The sequence below is a fragment of the Pongo pygmaeus genome, chromosome 5 (assembly GCF_028885625.2).
Source record: "Pongo pygmaeus isolate AG05252 chromosome 5, NHGRI_mPonPyg2-v2.0_pri, whole genome shotgun sequence".
NCBI classification, from domain to species: domain Eukaryota; kingdom Metazoa; phylum Chordata; class Mammalia; order Primates; family Hominidae; genus Pongo; species Pongo pygmaeus.
The window spans coordinates 134,835,512-134,854,236 of NC_072378.2; the positions used below are offsets into that span (position 1 = coordinate 134,835,512).

An 18,725-nucleotide genomic window follows, 5' to 3' on the forward strand; every position below is an offset into this window, starting at 1 on the left:
GAATATTGCGTGCCTGTATGAAAACACCTCATGTACCCCATAAATATATACATCTACTATGTACCCCCAGAATTTTTTTAAACAAAAAAGGAAAAAAAGAATACTACCCAGCCACAAAAAAATGAATAACTACTCATACATACATATGGATGAATCTCACAGACTAATGCTGTATGAAGGTGAACACATGATTTCATTTACTGTATATGAAGTTCAAGAAAAGGCACTGTTAATATATTGTTATATAAATCAGAACAGTTGTTGTCTATGAAGGAACTCACTGGAAAAGGGTGCAAGGAAACTTTTTTGAAGCCATTGAAATATTCTGTCATGACGAGGCTGTTGGTTACATTGGTATATACATTTGTCAAAACTCATCAAACTGTACACTTAAGATATGTGTATAAATCTTTCTCTAGGAAATATTATAAAGTGAAGTATTACAGGAAGAAAAGAAGAAAAAAGACATAGAGAATGGTGGAGACATTATTGCTAATGTGAATTTGATTTTCCCCTCCAGTTTGGAACTTTTTTTTCTTTTTCTTTTTTTTTCCAGAGACGAGGGTCTTGCTGTGGTACCCAGTCTAGTCTCGAACTCCCGGGCTCAAGTAATCTTACTGCCTCAGCCTCCAATCCTCAGCCTGCTGGGATTACAGGCATGAGCCACCACGTCCAGCCCATTTTGGAGACTAATGCTGCCTTTTTTTTTTTTTTTTTTTTTTTGAGACAGGGTCTTACTCTGTCACCAAGGCAGGAATGCAATGACACAATCTTGGCTACTGCAACCTCCTCCTCCCGGGTTCAAGTGATTATCCTGCCTCAGCCTCCCAAGTGGGTGGGATTACAGGCATCCACCACCATGCCCAGCTAATTTTTATATTTTTAGTAGAGACAGGATTTCACTGTGTTGGCCAGGCTAGTCTAGGACTCCTGACCTCAAGTGATCTGCCTGCCTCAGCCTTCCAAAGGGCTGGGATTACAGGCATGAGCCACAGTGCCCAGCCTTCTTTTTTCGTACTCCTCATCTTCTGTGCCAGAAGGTTTTTGTTTTCTTAATTAGTAACTCTCTATTTGAAATTACTAGTCTAAAGCTCTTTGATTTTGTTGCTTTGAATTGGTTGATTTCATCAGGTTTAGATAATATTAAACTTTAAGGGGCTGAAGTTAATATTTATTAGACTCTTAATTACTAAACTCTTGTTATATTCTTAATATGTTCTAGAAAAATATTATAGACACTGTATATACAATATTTTATTTACCCTCACAGAAAACCTATGGAGTTCATGTTATTTATAGAAAAGTCAGCTCAGGTGGAGAGAGGTTACATAACTTGCACAGAGGCAGACAGTTAATTAGTGTTAAAGTTTGATTAGAACCCAGTTCTCCCGGATTTTTTTCATTTGACCCAATTCAGGTAACACTACAGAGAAACAACTTTCTCACTGCCACTACTGCCCACTCCAAACTTCAGGTTCATGTTGTCCCTTCTTTTCTTTCGGTTACCATGTTATTAGTTCATTAATTCTGTAAATCATTTTGCAAGGATTTTCTGTACTGAGCACCTCTTCTGTGCCAGGAATGTGTTAGGTGCCTGCCGGGAAGGATTTCAAAATTGAGGGTGGAGACAGGAAAATAGACAACATCTGGTTGGCAGCATGTGAAGAGGTCAGTGTAAGATGGGTGTAGCCTCCGAGAGATCCTTAAAACAAACTAGGGGGTACTAAAAACAGATACTTAAAACAGGCTGGGGCAGGCGAGACTTCTTGAAAGCGATGAGGCCTGCACCAAGCCAGCTAGGTGAACAGGTGAAATAGCAGTGGAGGATGACCCGGCAAAGGGAGCTGCCGTGCATAGCCACGACATCACAAGACAATGTGCTCTTTTCTGGAACTGCACTTTTTATTTTATTTTATTTTATTTTTTTGAGATGGAGTCTTGCTCTGTTGCCAGGCTTGAGTACAGTGGCACGATCTCAGCTCACTGCAACCTTCTTCTTCCTGGTTCAAGTGATTCCCCTGCCTCAGCCTGCTGAGTAGCTGGAACTACAGGTGTGCACCACCATGCCCAGCTAATTTTTTTTATTTTACTAGAGACAGGGTTTCACCATATTGGCCAGGATGGTCTCGATCTCCTAACCTGGTCATCTGCTGGCCTCGGCCTCCCAAAGTGCTGGGATTACATGCGTGAGCTACCGCGCCCAGCCTGAACTGCATATCATTTTATCCAAAAAGTGTATGGAGTTCCAGTGGCAAAGCAATGAACAGTAGAGACAAGAGAGTTAAATAGGGGTTGACTCATTAAAGTCCCCGTAGGTTGGGTTTGAATTTTATTCTGAGGCAAGAGCAGGGCATCCAAGGAGTTGAAGCTCCTTAAACACAGGGAATTGAACGTGCTTGTGTTTTGGGATGATCACCCTAGCAGGATTAGAAAGGAAGAATCAAGTTGCTGTCGCTATAATACTGTCAGAACCTAATGAGTATCTAACATAAGACAGTGAAGAAGGGTGAACCTGCCTTCTAATTAGTCAGGAAGAGATTTCTCTTTCCTCCCTTTGCTGGTGTAAAGAGAAGAAAGTGTAAAGTACAGATGGGTTTCAGGCTTGCACCTGAGAAGCTGGTGGTGATGCCTACTGAGACGAGAATGCTAGGGGATCAGGTCTACCTAATGTTCCTTCCTAATCACAGACAAAACCTAAAGTGTGTGGACCCCAACCACTCCTACAACCGTATGGTGCAGCTATTCAAGGTGAGTTCTCAGGAGCAATTGTGTTGTTCTTCAACCTGAATATACTATATTTTTGTCTAATTGTTTGATCACATCATTATTCCCCTATTAATAACCTCTAATATGAATCTGCAGAAATGACACCATTGGCTAGATGAAATTTATTGATTCTCTAAGAAAAATTATCTTCATTGGCCGGGCACCGTGGCTCACACCTGTAATCCCAGCACTTTGGGAAGCCAAGGCAGGTGGACCACGAGGTCAGCAGTTTGAGACCAGACTGACCAACTTGGTGAAACCCTGTCTCTACTAAAAATATAAAAAAATTAGCTAGGCGTGGTGGCGGGCACCTGTAATCCCAGCGACTTGGGAGGCTGAGGCAGAAGAATCGCTTGAAACTGGAAGGCGGAGGTTGCAGTGAGCTGAGATTGAACCACTGCACTCTAGCCTGGGCAATAAGAGCAAAACTCCGTCTCAAAAAAAAAAGAAAAAAGAAAAATTATCTTCATTGGCTAAATGAAGTAACTTAGTTAAACTTTTTTTCTTCTAAGAGCAGGAATGCATGCATGTACAAAAAGCCTTGCCCTTTTTTCTTTTCTTTTTTCTTTCCTTTATTTTTCTTCCTCCTTTTCTTCTTCTTTCCTTCCTTCCACCTTCCTTTCTTCCTTCCTTTCTTCCTCTCTCTTTCTTCCTTCTTTGTTGTTAATTTGGAAGAAAATTTTCTCCAAACTTGAACTGACTCCAATGACTGGCTCTAGCACAAACATCACGAACTCTGAACATCACAAACATCACGAATACTGAGGTTGACATTTCCGAGAGGTTTTCCATCAAATGTCCCTGACTTACCATCTCCTGCTCTTCACATGACACATGGTTTAACTTCTGCAGGACGGATTACATTCTATCCCCAGCTGGTATGCAGATATCATCTCATGGAAAGAAATTTTAAAATAATTGTAAACTCATTAGATGTGGCAGTATCTGGGTGAGGAGGAGGACACTGGAAGAGGGGAGAGTGGACATAGGAGAAGAGAGAGGGCACCTGTTCCCACTTCTAAGAGAGGGTACCGAGATCACACCACTGCACTCCAGATTGGGCGGCAGAGTGAGACCTTGTTTCAAAAAAATAAAGAAGAGGCTGGGCGCGGTGGCTTACGCCTGTAATCCCAGCACTTTGGGAGGCCAAGGAGGGCGGATTGCCTGAGCTCAGGAGTTCGCGACCAGCCTGGGCAACACAGTGAAATCCTGTCTCTACTAAAATACAAAAAATTAGCCGGGCGTAGCAGTACATGCCTGTAGTCCCAGCTACTCGGGAGGCTGAGGCAGGAGAGTTGCTTGAACCGGGGAGGCAGAGGTTTCAGTGAGCCGAGATCGTGCCACTGCACTCCAGCCTGGGTGACAGAGTGAGACTCCATCTCAACAAATAAATAAATAAATATATATATATATATATATATATATATATATATATATATATATATATATATATATAAGGAAAAATAGAAAGAGAAGGCTTTAGAACTGTGCTAAGCAAAGCTGCCGGTGTACCAATGCAGGGTAAGCACATTGAGCACACAGCTACACATTTGACTATGACACAATACTTTGGCAGAAGCAATAAAACCATTTTTAAGGAACCTTGTTTGGGGACTTTCAATTGTTGTTTTATTACAATCAATACTTGTTCTACAAAGCTAATAAAAAGAACAATGTCCTGGGAAACTAAATCATGGGTTTTTTATTGACTTGGTATCAGAATCAAAAAGACTTTTAATTCATTCAGGCCTCAGTGTCCTGACCCATCAGTGAATGACATTAATTGCTGCCAAGCAAGATCTTATGAGAAAATACTGAGACAGCCTTTGTGAAAAGTTTCCCAATATAAATTTATTTTATTATTCTCATTAATTATTTTTTTTAAAGAAACATTTTTCAGAGTCAGAGGGTATTTAATTTTTTTTAAAAAGCAAGGCACAAGAAAAATTTATGGTGAAAAATGTTTTTATGTAAAATGTTGATCTCTCCATAAAACTTTGAAACAGTGAGTATTTTAATCCTTAGTGGAGACCATTAACTGTAACAACATCTTCCTGCACAGATAATTTTTGGTTTGGGTCTTGTGGAATAGATATCACATGTAACATCAGTTCATGGAATAAAAACCTGAACAATGAAAATATATTTTAGTTTTTTTTAAATATTACAAATGTTATTCATTTATTTTTTGCAGTGGGATAAACTTTATGACAGATACAGTGGTATTAGACCTCTGCTGTGATGAAATATCAAACATTTTAACATTTTGGCTTTATTTGAATTTGGTTTTATTTTCATAGCATGCATTCAACTCCCAAAAGTAGTATCACCTAATTTCATGTTTGCTTCTACAACTCACAAGCAAAGATCATTATGTACATGCAAATTTATATAAATCAAGGTCATTGGGAATCAAAACTTTTTCTACTTTTATCACCAGATTGGAGCTGTTGTAGCTATATTCTGGCAGTGGATTTGGATAATTTTCAAGTTTTAGGTTTTGCTAACAAGTGTTCTTAAAGCAAACAAACCAAAATCCTCTGAATAAATTCAGTGCATCCCAGACCGTTGCCTCTAGGCAGGCAAATCTTGTTCACTGGGGACAACTCATTAAGTGATAAGTGAATCTGTACGCACAATCTATATAACTAGACTGAATATAACAGTACTCAAATATTAATGGAGTAAATGTTAAAACATTCCTTTTCAACAAGAATGACTAAATATCACAAACATATTACAAATAAATAGCCAGGGCTTAATTTCTTTAAAATCCTTATGCAGATATTTTCCCAGAAGACATACAACCTGCTTAATGTTCAACTCACTAGAGAGATTAGTGTCTAACTTGTCAACAAAAACACAGACACACAAGCACATGCACAAAGAAAGTACTGCAGCTGTCACCCTTTGTTATTTACTCAGCCAGTTGGAGCAGAAGACAGTTAACTGCAGGGCACTTTGCTGGATTTAATCAAGCTTCCTCAAGAAGATGCCATAGTATGGTCTTTACTTTGAAGAGCCTGAAGGCAGTGAAAACTCTGCTTCATACTGCCATCTGCCAAGGTGCAAATCTCATTTGAGAATAGTAGGGTTTGCCGGGGGCAGTGGCTGACGCCTGTAATCCCAGCACTTTGGGAGGTAGAGGACAGGGGATCAATTGAGCCCAGGAGTTTGAGACCAGTTTGGGCAACATGGTGAGACCCCATCTCTACAAAAAATACAAAAATTAGTCAGGCGAGGGGGTATGCACCTGTAAACCCAGCTACTCAGGAGGCTGAGGTGGCAGGATCACTTGAGCCTGGCAGGTGGAGGATGCAGTGAGCCGAGATTGTGCCACTGCACTCCATCCTGGGTGACAGCATGACACTCTGTCTCAGAAAAAAAAAAAAAAAAGTAGGGTAACTATTCTTATGTTAGGGACAAAGATCGTCAATTTCACTACCTCTATTGTTATGAGTAAACACAATTTCACCATCATAAAAAGTGACACAGCAACATATGAACAAAACCTAGTGAAAAGAACATGGGAAGAGGAAAAACAACAGTTGGTGTTTGAGTAATGGGATTGGGGGTGAATTTTGTTTTTTAATTTTTTTATGATTTTTGATGTTATTTGTATCTTTAAACTTCTGGTTGATTAACACATGGTCATTCATGGATAATTTTTAGTTATGTGAGCATGAACTAGCTTTGTTTATTTTTGTACTATGAAAGAGATGTTAACAGAAATTATAGACTTCAAAACCATTTTGTTGGGGAGGGGAGGTGGTTTGCTTAATCTGAGAACAAATTATTTTTAAGCATTACCTTCATCCATTTCCATGTAAGACTCATGGTAGGAATATACAATCTAAATTCTTTGCTATAGCACATTTATCAGGACCGAAGATGACAGTTGTGTTTTAATCATAAGATCACATTATTATAAGTACTTGAACAAGACATATTTGATTCTCTTTAAGAATATCCTTTAATTGAAGATTATTTTAATAGCCTGATATTACATAACTTATTGTACCAATTCTAGGCGTTCACCTTCTTCCTCCTTGCCCCCACCCTCACCCCAATCTAGCATTGCTGGAGCAGTCTTCCTAAAGCCTAGCTTCCTCATGGCACTCCCCTGCTAATACTTCAGTGGCCCTCCAGTGCCATGTGAACACTTTTGCTTTTTTTTTGTTTTGTTTTGTTTTGAAGACAAGGTTTTGCTCTGTCACCCAGGCTGGAGTTCAGTGGCAGGATCTTGGCTCACTGCAACCTCCGCCTCCTAGGTTCAAGCAATTCTCCTGCCTCAGCCTCCTGAGTAGCTGGGATTACATGCATGCACCACCATGCCCGGCTAATTTTGTATTTTTAGTAGAGACACGGTTTCACCATGTTGGCCAGGCTGGTCTCAAACTCCTGACCTCAAGTGACCCACCTGCCTGGGCCTCCCAAAGTACTGGGATTACTGGTGTCAGCCACCACGCCCGACCCCCCATGAACATTTTTGGTTGGCTTTTTCTCAAAGCTTTCTATAATTTGTTCCCACATTAACTACACAATCTGCTCTTTTAAATCCTCAACACAAAACTTCCATTTCTCCTACTGAAAAATGCTTCCCTCTCTTTTCAACGTATCTAAATTTTATCTTGCCTTCCAGTTGATTTCTGTACCATCCAACATAAGAAACCTTCCTGAGAATCACAGCACAATTTGGTAGCTCTTATTTATGAATTTCCATAAAAACTTATTACATATACTTCTAGCATCACACCAGCATAAATAACATTGAATTATTTTAAAATTCTAAATATATTTATTTTTTTAACCAGATTAATGTCCCTTACAACGGCTACCTTTTATTATATTTACTTCATATGTTTTCTAGCACCTATTTATTATACAGCCAAGAACTGTTAAATTGTAGTGGCATGGCCTGAAGTAGACACTCAATGAATACTTGTTGAATGAATAAGGAGGGTAGACAACACTGTACCCATCCAGCAAGCAAGACACTGGTTCCAACGTTGCTCTATTTTAATCAGAGTGATAGTGGCCAAGGCAGTTAATATTTTTGGTCTCCCATTTTCTCATCTATGAAAAGAGCTAGTGAAAGAGTTGATGTTTTAATTTAGGCTTTCCCTCTATATCTCTATATCTAAATTAAATATCTATTTCACTCTATCACCAAGCCTTCCCTTGAGAATCCTTGTCAGTGTTGATCTGAGAAGTTCGTTTCAGCAACCCCTCACCAGCATTCACAGGGGAACTTGCTAAGATAACTTACTTCCTGTTACTCTTTCGTTTCAGCCTTTGTCCTATGTCTGGAGACTTCTTGGAAGCTGGAGCACACAAACAGCTACAGCAAACTTGAGGAATGGGCATGAATAGACTGGCTTCGGGGAACCTGCCAGCTTGGCCATGTGGCCAAGGTAATAGGCAAGCCAAGGCAGAGCTAGAGCTCAGAGCTGGAGGGGAAATTAAAGCAGCAAATGTAGAAACATTAAGCCTGAAGAGGCGACAACGTTGAATTCTAAAATGCAGACCAAAGCTCAGACTGCAAGCTGTCTGGCTGCTCCGGGTGTGCCCAGAAGTCAAAGTCCAGCAGGGGCAAAGGTGGAGGTGTGGTCCTGCATATGGGGTGTTGGGGGGATGTGGAAGAGGAGGTGCTTTAAGATCCAGAGATCCCAGCTGCCCTGGTGCACCCTTGGAAGAATAAAAGGCTAGGAACTGGACAAGTCAGGCTCAAGTCCAAGCTGCCTAAGGAATCAGGGAAAGAATGGAGCTCAGAGTGGGAGGTCAGGGCAGTATCTAAAAATCCATTATAGGAGCAAAGCTGGCGGTGGCCCCTGACTCTGGTAAAGGCAGCCTGCAGCATCATGCCACGGGGGGGCCTGACTGATCACGCCTTGCATTTGCAAACAAGGATTAGTAGGGTATGAGTAGGATTCTGCTGGTGCCCGAGAAGGCAATGCCATCTACATCTTTACAAAGTTTTAACAAAGGCCTGGAGGACACAACCTTCCTCAAAGTCCTGATGTCGCTGTTTGTTGGCAACAATTAGAGCCAAAAGAAGAGAGGCACAGAATGTGCCAGGGGTGTGCTGCGTACAGCCCCGATGACCACAAGGCCTTCTTGGGTCAAGTTCTGCCATCTCTGGTTAAGATGGGCTCACCCTCTAGCACCTTGATTGAGTCCTCGGACCACCAAGAGTGCCCCACCAAGAGCCTCCCTCTTCTGGTGACTCATGCCTGCTTCCCGTGGAGAGCTCCAGAAGGGAGGAAACTGTGAAGAGGTGGAGAACGTGGCAGGGATCCTAACTTTCTTACTGAAGGAAGTTCTTAACAAGTACCCATCTGCCTTCAGGGAAGAAAACATAACTCATTTTGGTCTTTCAAATTCAGTTCTCAAAACCAAATCCTGTTGTCAGCAATCTGTGTCCCAACGCCTTCTTCAGCAACAGCATTTTCCCTGTGGAATTAGTTTCCAATGTTCTTTCTTAAATAAACCACTGAAGATTGAAAGGAATCCAGATACCCACCACATTTTGTTTCCTTAATGAGTAATTATCACATTTCTTTGGCTATTTAAATGCATTCTCTGAGTCAGGTAAAGGAGATCATAATAGTTAATCAACAACAAGTAATTCTTGGGTACTTAACAATAGTCTAAGCACTTAATCATACTTAAAATTGACTATTAATGAACCTTATAAACCATTTTGCAATTCTGAAAGTGAATTTCTCTGCAGGCTTAGAGATTACTAAGCCATTTAGATCTTACCAAACAAATATTATTCATGCTTTAATTCCTGGGAAAAGAGATTTAGAAAATGAGGTTAATGTTCAGTTGTCCTTTCCTGAGTTTAACAATTATATATTCCATCTGGGATGCTCTGAACTCAGGTTAAACATTCTTCAAGTTATCCCCACATTTTTCAAGTTATTCCCACATTAGTGACCTACTTTATTATTATTATTACTAAAGAAAAAGGCTGGGTGTGGTGGCCCACATCTGTAATCCCAGTGCTTTGGGAGGCTGAAGCAGGAGGATCACTTGAGCTTGGGAGTTCAAGACCAGCCTGAGAGGGAGACTCTGTCTCTACAAAAAATAAAAAATTAGTCAGGTATGATGGCACATGCTCATGGTCCCAGCTACTCAAGGAGGCTGAGGTGGGAGGATCATGTGAGCCTGGGAGACAGAGCCTGCAGTGAGCCCTGGTTGTGCCTCTGTACTCAAGCCTGAGAGACAGAGTGAGACCCTGTCTCCAAACAATAAAGTAAAATAAATAAATAAATAAATAAATAAATAAATAAATAAGAATGCAAATCAAAGACATTAAGAAATAGCTTTACTTTAATGTAGGCATTCAAGGTAAATAGGTCACATTTTCTTTTTTAAAAAAATTACTGACACACAGAAAAACAAGTCAAAAAGCAGACTATTTCATATTAGTGTCTTTTTTTTAAAGAGGATTAATATAAATTACCTTCTCACCTGTTTTTAAAATAAAGGACTGAATGATAGAACTTAGACAACAAATCTAGTAGCATGATAAAAGCCTTTGATAGCTAGAAAAGGTAAACAAAGAATAAAACAGGGTGAAGAAGAAAGAGGACAGATAGAATGTGAATATTATCTACCTTTTTCTCAAGATAAAACTAATATTGCTTTCTAAAAAGAGGCAATTCTTTAGAGCAGAGGTCAGCAAACTTTTTCTATAAAGAGCCAGATAGTAACTATTTTATAATTTGCAAACCACGTAAGTCCTCTGTTTCATATGGGCTTTTTCCTTTTTTCTTTTTAAACAATACTTTAAAAATGTTGAAAATATTCTTGGCTCACATCTATAAAAAAGCAGGCAGTCGGCTGATTTGACTCACAGGTGGTATAGCTTGCTAATTCCTGCTTTAGATTTTAAGAATGAGGCAGATGTTGCCAGAATTTGCTCTACTAATTTACTATGAGGTTTGCAAATAAAAGTGTTCTTGACATGAAAACTTGCTATGTTTGATGGAAAGACATGTACAGCCCTTTCTCAGGAAGTGGAGATTAACACATGAAATTTTATTTTCCTAACATAAAGGATCTTTTTGCAAAAAATGGCTTCCCCATCTTGTGTCCCTTTGATTATGATAGCTCTGAAAGCTTTGAAAAGCTTGCAAATACTCAACTTCAGGAATAAAATCACCTCTGAGACCCTCACCTGAAGGCAGGATCTTTCCTGCAGCTCTCAGTCTTCCTAATCAGAACCATTGTTTCTTAAACTGGACTCCGAGGACAACACTTAAAGTCACGCAAGTTCTCTACAAAATTTTTGTTTTGTGTTTTCATTTCTAAAGACAATAAAAATAATTGATATGATCAAATTTGGGATTATCTAGATGATCTAGACAACTATTGCTGCAAAATGGGCCTGATCACAGGCATCTGCAGTACCCACGGAATTCTAGAGCTTTGGATACTTGTCTAGTCTGTTTGGGTCACTAAAACAAAATGCCATCAACTGGGTGCTTATAAAGAACAGAATTTTATTTCCCACAGTTCCGGAGGCTGGGAAGTCCAAAATCAAGGCAGATTTGATGTCCTCAAGTGATGGAAGAATCAAGCGGTCTCTCTGGGGGCTCTTTTATAAGGGCACTAACACCATTCATGAGAGCAGAGCCTAATTACCTCCCTAAGGCCCCAACTCCTAATACTATCACCTTGAGGGTGAGGAGGGAAACATAAAAATACCATAGTAATACTAATAGGTACATCAGTGAAGAACAATATCACAGTATCGTGTAGATAGGAAGATTTTGCTGCAATTTGGTTAAAACAAAAAGTCGTGGGTGGATACAGTCATCAGACAGTTCAGTAGTGGTATCCACGTACTCACCCAAAGGAGCTGCACTGCAGTCGTGGGAGCCCTGTGCTTGCTACTAGCAGTGACTTAATTTCTGCAAAGCTACATGATCACATTCAACTATGCTAGTTAACTTGAATTTTACTGAATTTGTTTTAGGTAGGTAGTTTGTACATTTATTTTAATTTTCTACTTGTATAAGAAGTATAATTATAAAAACAGCAGGTCAGCACAACAGGTCTGAGAGAATCTATATTCTGTAAAAAATACCTGTTTCTTACTTGGCGAAAAACATTAGTCAATGTTGCACCAAAAAAAAAACCCAAGAGCTATAGATCAGATATTGACTAAAATGAATATACAAAAATCTTGACTGGAGCTATTTTAAGTCAAAACTAACAGCCTATTTCAGGTATTGACAGAACAAATTCCAGAAGCAGAATAATTGAAACAATCATGTTGAAATTAATTATAATGGGCAGAATTTGACTGAAACTTGTTACCACCTTCACCAAAATATAGTCTTTCTTATACTATCAAATGTATTGAATAAATTGTGAGCCCTTTCTTGTACAACTTCTAAAAATTTAACTTTGCTTTTGTTATCTGAATATTGTATAGGAATATGAGCATGCAAATAAGATCTTTGTTTAGTTTCAAGTCTTTTTATAACTAAATCTGGTGGCATTAAATAATAAATACATTTTCAAAATATGAATAGTCTCTCATTTGATTCAAATTAGATGAGTTGTTTTGCATGTTTCTTATCAATTATGCAATTATTGTCTTAGTTTAAATATAATCTAATAGCTGACTCTGCATTCATATGCTATGGTGGATTCCTAGCTAAAATGAAATCAGTATGCTAGTAAAATATTTTTCAAACATGTTATTTGGAACTTTGCTTCTCGATTCTATAACAAGAATTCCCTTTGGTATCTGTATTTTTTTTCTCTTGTGTGTTAATATGCGTATAATCTTTCTTTGTTTACCTACCTTTTTAAGGTAGGTTAAAGGGATAAAAGCAGTAACTCATATGCTTTGGTCTTAGGCCACCTTTATACTTTTAAGAATTGTTATCCGGATGCGGTGGCTCACGCCTGCAATCCCAGCACTTTGGGACGCCAAGGTGGATGGATCACCTGAGGTCAGGCATTCGAGACTAGCCTGGCCAACATGGCAAAACCCTGTCTCTACTAAAAACACAAAAAAATTAGCCAGGCATGGTGGCACGTGCCTGTAGTCCCAGCTACTTGGGAGGCTGAGGCAGGAGAATCATTTGAATCCGGGAGGCGGAGGTTGCAGTGAGCGGAGCTTGCACCATTGCACTCCAGCCTGGGCAACAAGAGCAATACTCCATCTCAAAAAAAAAAAAAAAAGAATTGTTGAGAAACTCAAAGAGTTTTCGCTTACATGGATTAGGTCTATTGCTATTTACCACAATATAAATTAAAACTGAAAAGTTTAAAAATATTTTAATGCATTTAAAATAATAATAAAACTTATTACATGTCAACATAAATAACACATTTTCTGAAAAGTAATTATATTTTCCAAAGCAAAAATAGAAATATGCTTTTATTTTACATTTTTGCAGATCTCTTTTATACCTGGCTTAAAAGAAGACAGCTAGATTTTAATTTCTCTTTCTGCGCTCAATTTGTTGTGTTATTTTGCTTTGGTTTAAGTATATGGAGAAAATCTTGTTTCACACAAATGTATAGTTGGAAAAGAAAACAGCATTTTAACAGCATTTTCAAATAATTAATTATGGATGTTCTTCTTTGATACTATACTAAAACTCAGCAAGTGATATCTTCTTACAGGTTTGTTACAACATGATATCTGAAACTATATCAATAAAAATTTCATACTCTGTTACATCAAAATTCACTGGTCTAAAAAAATTCATTGATCTATTTGGTGCTTGAGACAGACATTTGACTCATGACTTTCGTAATATTAAGTATTGGTCATCTGGAAAATTTGGTTCCATGAGATATGCAGATCTTGTAAATGTTGATCTATGTCACTATGCAATATCAAAAATCACATCTGTTAATATCATCACCCATCTCACCAGAACAACAACAAAAAAGTGTTGAAGTTTTCAAAGCTGTCAAGTTCGTTATGGCAGCTACAAGTTTTCCAAATTCTAATTTTCACTTGAAAGCTTAGATTTCATTATTCCCAACAAATACTGCCAAATCTTTTTTTGAAATGACAGACCCACTTTGTTCATTTTTAAAAAAAGTCTGTCAATACCAATGTTTGAAGAACTACAGTTTTCTGTCAGTTGTTCTTTCAAATAAAAATAGTATTTCATGAAAAAAGTGGCTGGTTCAGCCCACCACTCAGTTGCATAAGTGCTTTTCCTTGAGACAACCACCGTACTTCAGTAGGCAGCAGAGGCGCTTTCTGTGTACTTGACATAGTTTGGATGTGTGTCCCTGCCCAAATCTCATACTGAAATGTAATCCCTAGTGTTAGAGGTGGTGCCTGGTGCCTGGTGATTGGATCATGGGGGAGGTTTCTCATGAATGGTTTAGCACCATCCCCCTGGTACTGTCCTCACAATAGATCTTGTGAGGTCTGTTTATTTAAAAGTACGTAGCACCTCCCCCCTTGCTCTCTCGCTCCTGCTCTGGCCATGCGACACACCTGCCCCACCTTTGCCTTGCCTTCTGCCATGATTGTAAATTTCCTGAGGCCTCCCATGCAGAGCAGATGCCAGCATCATGCTTCCCATACAGCCTGCAGAACCATGAGCCAATTAAACTTATTAAACCTCTTTTCTTTAAAAGTTTCCCAGTCTCAGGTATTTCTTTATAGTAATGAGAGAATGGACAAATACAGTACTACTCATTATACCACAAGAACATTATTTTAAAGATCGAGATGTAATAAAATTTTTATTGCTTCATCTAGGACATTCTTCAGTGAAGCTAGCCTTTTTTTTTTTTTTCAAATATGAATAGGTGGTGCAATGACTAGTATAGTTAGGTGCCACTGTTTTGAGTCAGGGCAAGGCACCCACCATTGCCTTTTTACCAACCTCAGTGAAAATGTTGAACAATGAAAAAAGGAACGTGTACTATATGAAAATACTTTTCACCTCTCAGACCTTCTGAAAGGATCCTGGGGACTTTTAAGGGTCTGCAGACCACATTTTGGGAATGGCTACTTTTTACTAAGGGGAAATAAAAATTAAAAATTAGGAAGCAGAGAAAATAACTAAAAAAAAAAAATTGAAATACTACAAACTCTGGAAATTCCTTCTCAGATATTTCTGCAAACATTTGAAATTTTTTTCTTTTCAGGTATTACATTAATTCATTCATGTAACAGATATTAATTGAACTGAAATCTATGTAATTTCTTACATAGATTTGTCTAGCATATCTCCTTAAAAATGTAGGAATACTTATTTTCTACTTTTCTTATTATTGGACCTTAAGCTAGAAAAGTTCCAAGACAAACCTATTAAGTCCCACTTCCTAAACTTTTATGTAACCTAACATCTTATATAGAAAAAAACATACAGATATACAGATAAGCTATTTTAGATCATCGTTTATGTGGCCTTTTTGTTTGCTGGAAAGAGACTTACTCATGCTACCTCAAGAGATGAAGCCACAGTGTTATGGCCTGTGGAATAACACCTGTGGCAATAAAGTAACAAAGAATTTTTTTACTAGGTTTCCTCTTCTAAAGCTTGCAATCTAAACCAGAGTCCAGAAAAAGGCTCACAACAAGAAATCACAAAACCATAGCTTCCCATGGAGACTAGAACTCAATTTATGTTCTGAAAAGTGATTCAGGATTCCACACAGTTCTAATGACTGGTTGTTCCCTTGCCAACTTCTTGAGTATTGTGTCTGCCTTTGCATCTTTCTGTGTGCCTATATTCTTCTGCTACCATATAGCTCATTTTTACTAGGTAACTTTAAAGTCTCAAGAGAGGATTGGGTTGGTCAACTTAATCACCATGATTCATAAAGGGCAGAGCTTTTGGCGTCAGACCACCGCACAGGCTGTTGGTCTGACTAGTTTAGCTGCCTTTGGGTTAGGTATGAACCTTAGTCCTGCTGTCTGTGGGTGGCAGACTGATGTGGAGCAAAACATGTCCACCTACACTTAAAGAACTTCCTAGATTGGGAGGCGGAGGCAGGATGATTGCTTTGAGCTCACAAGTTTGTGACCAACATGGGCAATATAGCGAAACCCCGTCTCTACTAAAAAAACCAAAAAAATTAGCAGGGCATGGTGGTACACGCCTGTGGTCCCAGTTACTTGGGAGGCCGAAGCGGGAGGATGGTTTGAGCCTGGGAGGCAGTGAGCCGTGATCATGACATTGTGCAGCAGCCTGGGTGACACAGTGAGACCCTGCCTCAAAAAAAAAAAAAAAAAAAAAAAAAAGGACTTCCTAGAGATCTTCCTCAGCAGGGGCTGTGAATACAGTGCTTCTCTCTGGAAAAGACTGCAGGCATGGCAGCCATCTTAAGGCCTGGTGTCCTATAGATTGATCATTTTAACACAGTGTAAACTTCAGGTGACCTTAGGCAAAGGGATGAGGAAACCCTCTACCTCCCTTTTGGAGAAGAGTTTCTCTTTTAATGCTTCCCTTCTTATCATTCTTTGTATTAGTCAGCTTAGGCTGCCATTAACAAAACACCATAGACTGAGTGGCTTAAACAACAGAAATTTATTTCTCCCAGTTTTGGAAGCTGGGAAGTCCAAGGTCAAGGTGCCATCTGATTCAGTTCCCCGGTGAGAGCTCTCTTCCTGGCTTTTAGACAGCCACTTTCTTGCTGTGTCCTCACAGGACTGCAAGAGAGAGGAAGCAGGCTCTCTGGTGTCTCTTCCTATAACCACTAACCCATCATGAGGGCCCTCAAGATCTCATCTAAACCTAACCTCCCCAGAGACTCCATCTCCAGACACAATCACATTGAGGGGAAGAGATTCAGCATATGAATTTTTTGGGGAGGGGATGACACAATGTAGTTCATAGCATTCTTCTTCCATTCTAATTCATCTTCCTCATGTTGGGTGCCCTGAACAGAGTTCCAGATGCCAGACCCCCACTCTTGTCATCCTAACTTTATAGCATACTTGTCTTCTGACTGATTTGCCCAGAATCCTGCTTTCTGTGATGGAAACTAATGAATTGTGACCCTATCTATGAAAGTGTTATCAACAGAAGCTCGTGGGAGCATGAGGTCCTCTCTTGTGTGCATGGTGGATATTCCTGTGGCTAGTGGCAGGCCAATGCAGGAGAACCTGACAACAGGAAACCTTGCAATGAGATTGGCATGCTGGGCAGTGAGAAGGAGAGCTTCAAATAATAAGCATCTTAGTGCACCTTAGTATAGTACTCTATACTCTACCTAAGTATAGAGTAGGCCCAGGCTGGGCCCTGGAAAACCTAAGAAAGTTAATAGAAAACTAAAAAATTATTTGCATCATCACACCTAGAAACAACTAGAAAACTAGTAACTTTTCATGGTCCATTATAGTCCTGAAGTCAATAATTATTGACTTGTTCTCATACATGATTACATATCCAAAACCAATCCAATGGACATCTCACTTGTAGAGTCATTATTTTCTTCTCTCGCCTATTTTAAATGACATGCAATTAAGGTAAAGAATTGCTTCATTGATCTAGCACTTAATAGAAACAATCAATGAAAAGTTAAATGCTAATGGAAAAGAGACCAAATATTTAGTGATAGAGAATGATTTTTCAGATGCATACATCGCACGTCACAATCATGCTCATGCAGTGGATAACCCAAGCTCTACTGAAACTTAGTATGATGGTCATGTTAATGTAGATGTTTAATCACCTTCTCCTTCTTCTTCTTCTTCTTTTTTTTTTTTTTTTTTAACAAGGTCTTGCTCTGTCGCCCAGGCTGGAGTGCAGTGGTGCAATCACAGCTCACTGCAGCCTAGACCTCCCCAGCTCAGGTGATCCTCCCACCTCAGCTTTCTGAGTAGTGGGGACCACAGGTACGCTCCACCACACCTGGCTTAGATCCTTAATTTACACACTTGCCTTCAAGATTTAAAGTTAATATAAGCAGAATAAGAGTTCGCCCTGTGCATTGTTTGCAGAATGAGCGAGATCCAGGGGAATCCTTTTGTATATGATAAAGGAAGCTGGTACAGGGTCACACACAGCAGTCAGCAAATTTCCTTCAAGTTCCCGTTGCCTCTGTAATATTCAGAGAAACTCAGAAGAAAAAGAATATATTTCAAACTGTTAATGGAGCCCTCTGCACTGCCTTGTGCTTTTTTAAAACAAAATTATAGATTCACTCACAAAGAACTGTAAACATTTCATCTATGTTTAATTTTTAAAAGTGGTAGATAAGATTATGGCTGTGTATTATACAAACTGGGGCTTGACTGTCACATCCACCAGTCATGGAAACTTCTATAGGTTATTATGACCTCTCTGGGCCTTGGTGTCTTCAGATGTCCAATTGGGTTAATACATATCTGCTAAGGCTGTTATGGAATTAGAGATAATAGTGTATGTAGGGGCCCTGCACATGGCCAGCACTCCTTGTATTGTTATTTAGAGAAGTGCTGTGCAAACTGTTTACATTGAAAGGACAGTCACATTCTCTGAGTTTGATGTTGCTTGAAGGCCTTCTTTCCTGCTGGTGGCTGACTTTCCCTTTTCTTATTGTTCTAAGAATACTTCTCCATTTGGGCCATTGTAAATAGTAACAATTGTTTGGTTGTTCCATCAGAAGGGAGAAGCCTTCCTGGAGCCTGGCTGGCAGAGCCCGTCTGATCTGTCTAGCAGTCATGGAGCTGGAGACAGGCGCAGTGCTCTTACTTCCTCCTCGAGGAAAAGAACCCCACCAAAATAGATCCTCATCGTCTTGCAAACACCACCCAGAATAAATACACAGGAAATGAGGGCAAAATCCCACTGTGGTGGTGATTAAGGCAAAATTCTTCCCAAAATATAAAGCTTTTCAGTGTGTAGGAGGGAGTACAGTAGTGGATATTACAGTGCATGAATCATTGTGGTGCTAATTCCAGATTATAAATTGAGTAATATACTATATGCCAAATGGTTCTATTTAGATTGATTAATATTTTATCCAGA

General features: G+C 39.3%; 1 long non-coding RNA gene across 1 annotated transcript in view; it reads left to right on the forward strand.

Annotated features, from left to right (window-relative positions):
- LOC129037982 (uncharacterized) overlaps window positions 1-9,280 on the forward strand; it is a 28,522-nt gene extending 19,242 nt beyond the window's left edge. Inside the window, exon 2 of the long non-coding RNA XR_008503034.1 lies at window positions 8,059-9,280. This is a non-coding gene — a long non-coding RNA (uncharacterized LOC129037982). The remainder of the gene's footprint in view (window positions 1-8,058) is intronic.
- The last annotated feature ends 9,445 nt before the right edge of the window (window positions 9,281-18,725 follow it).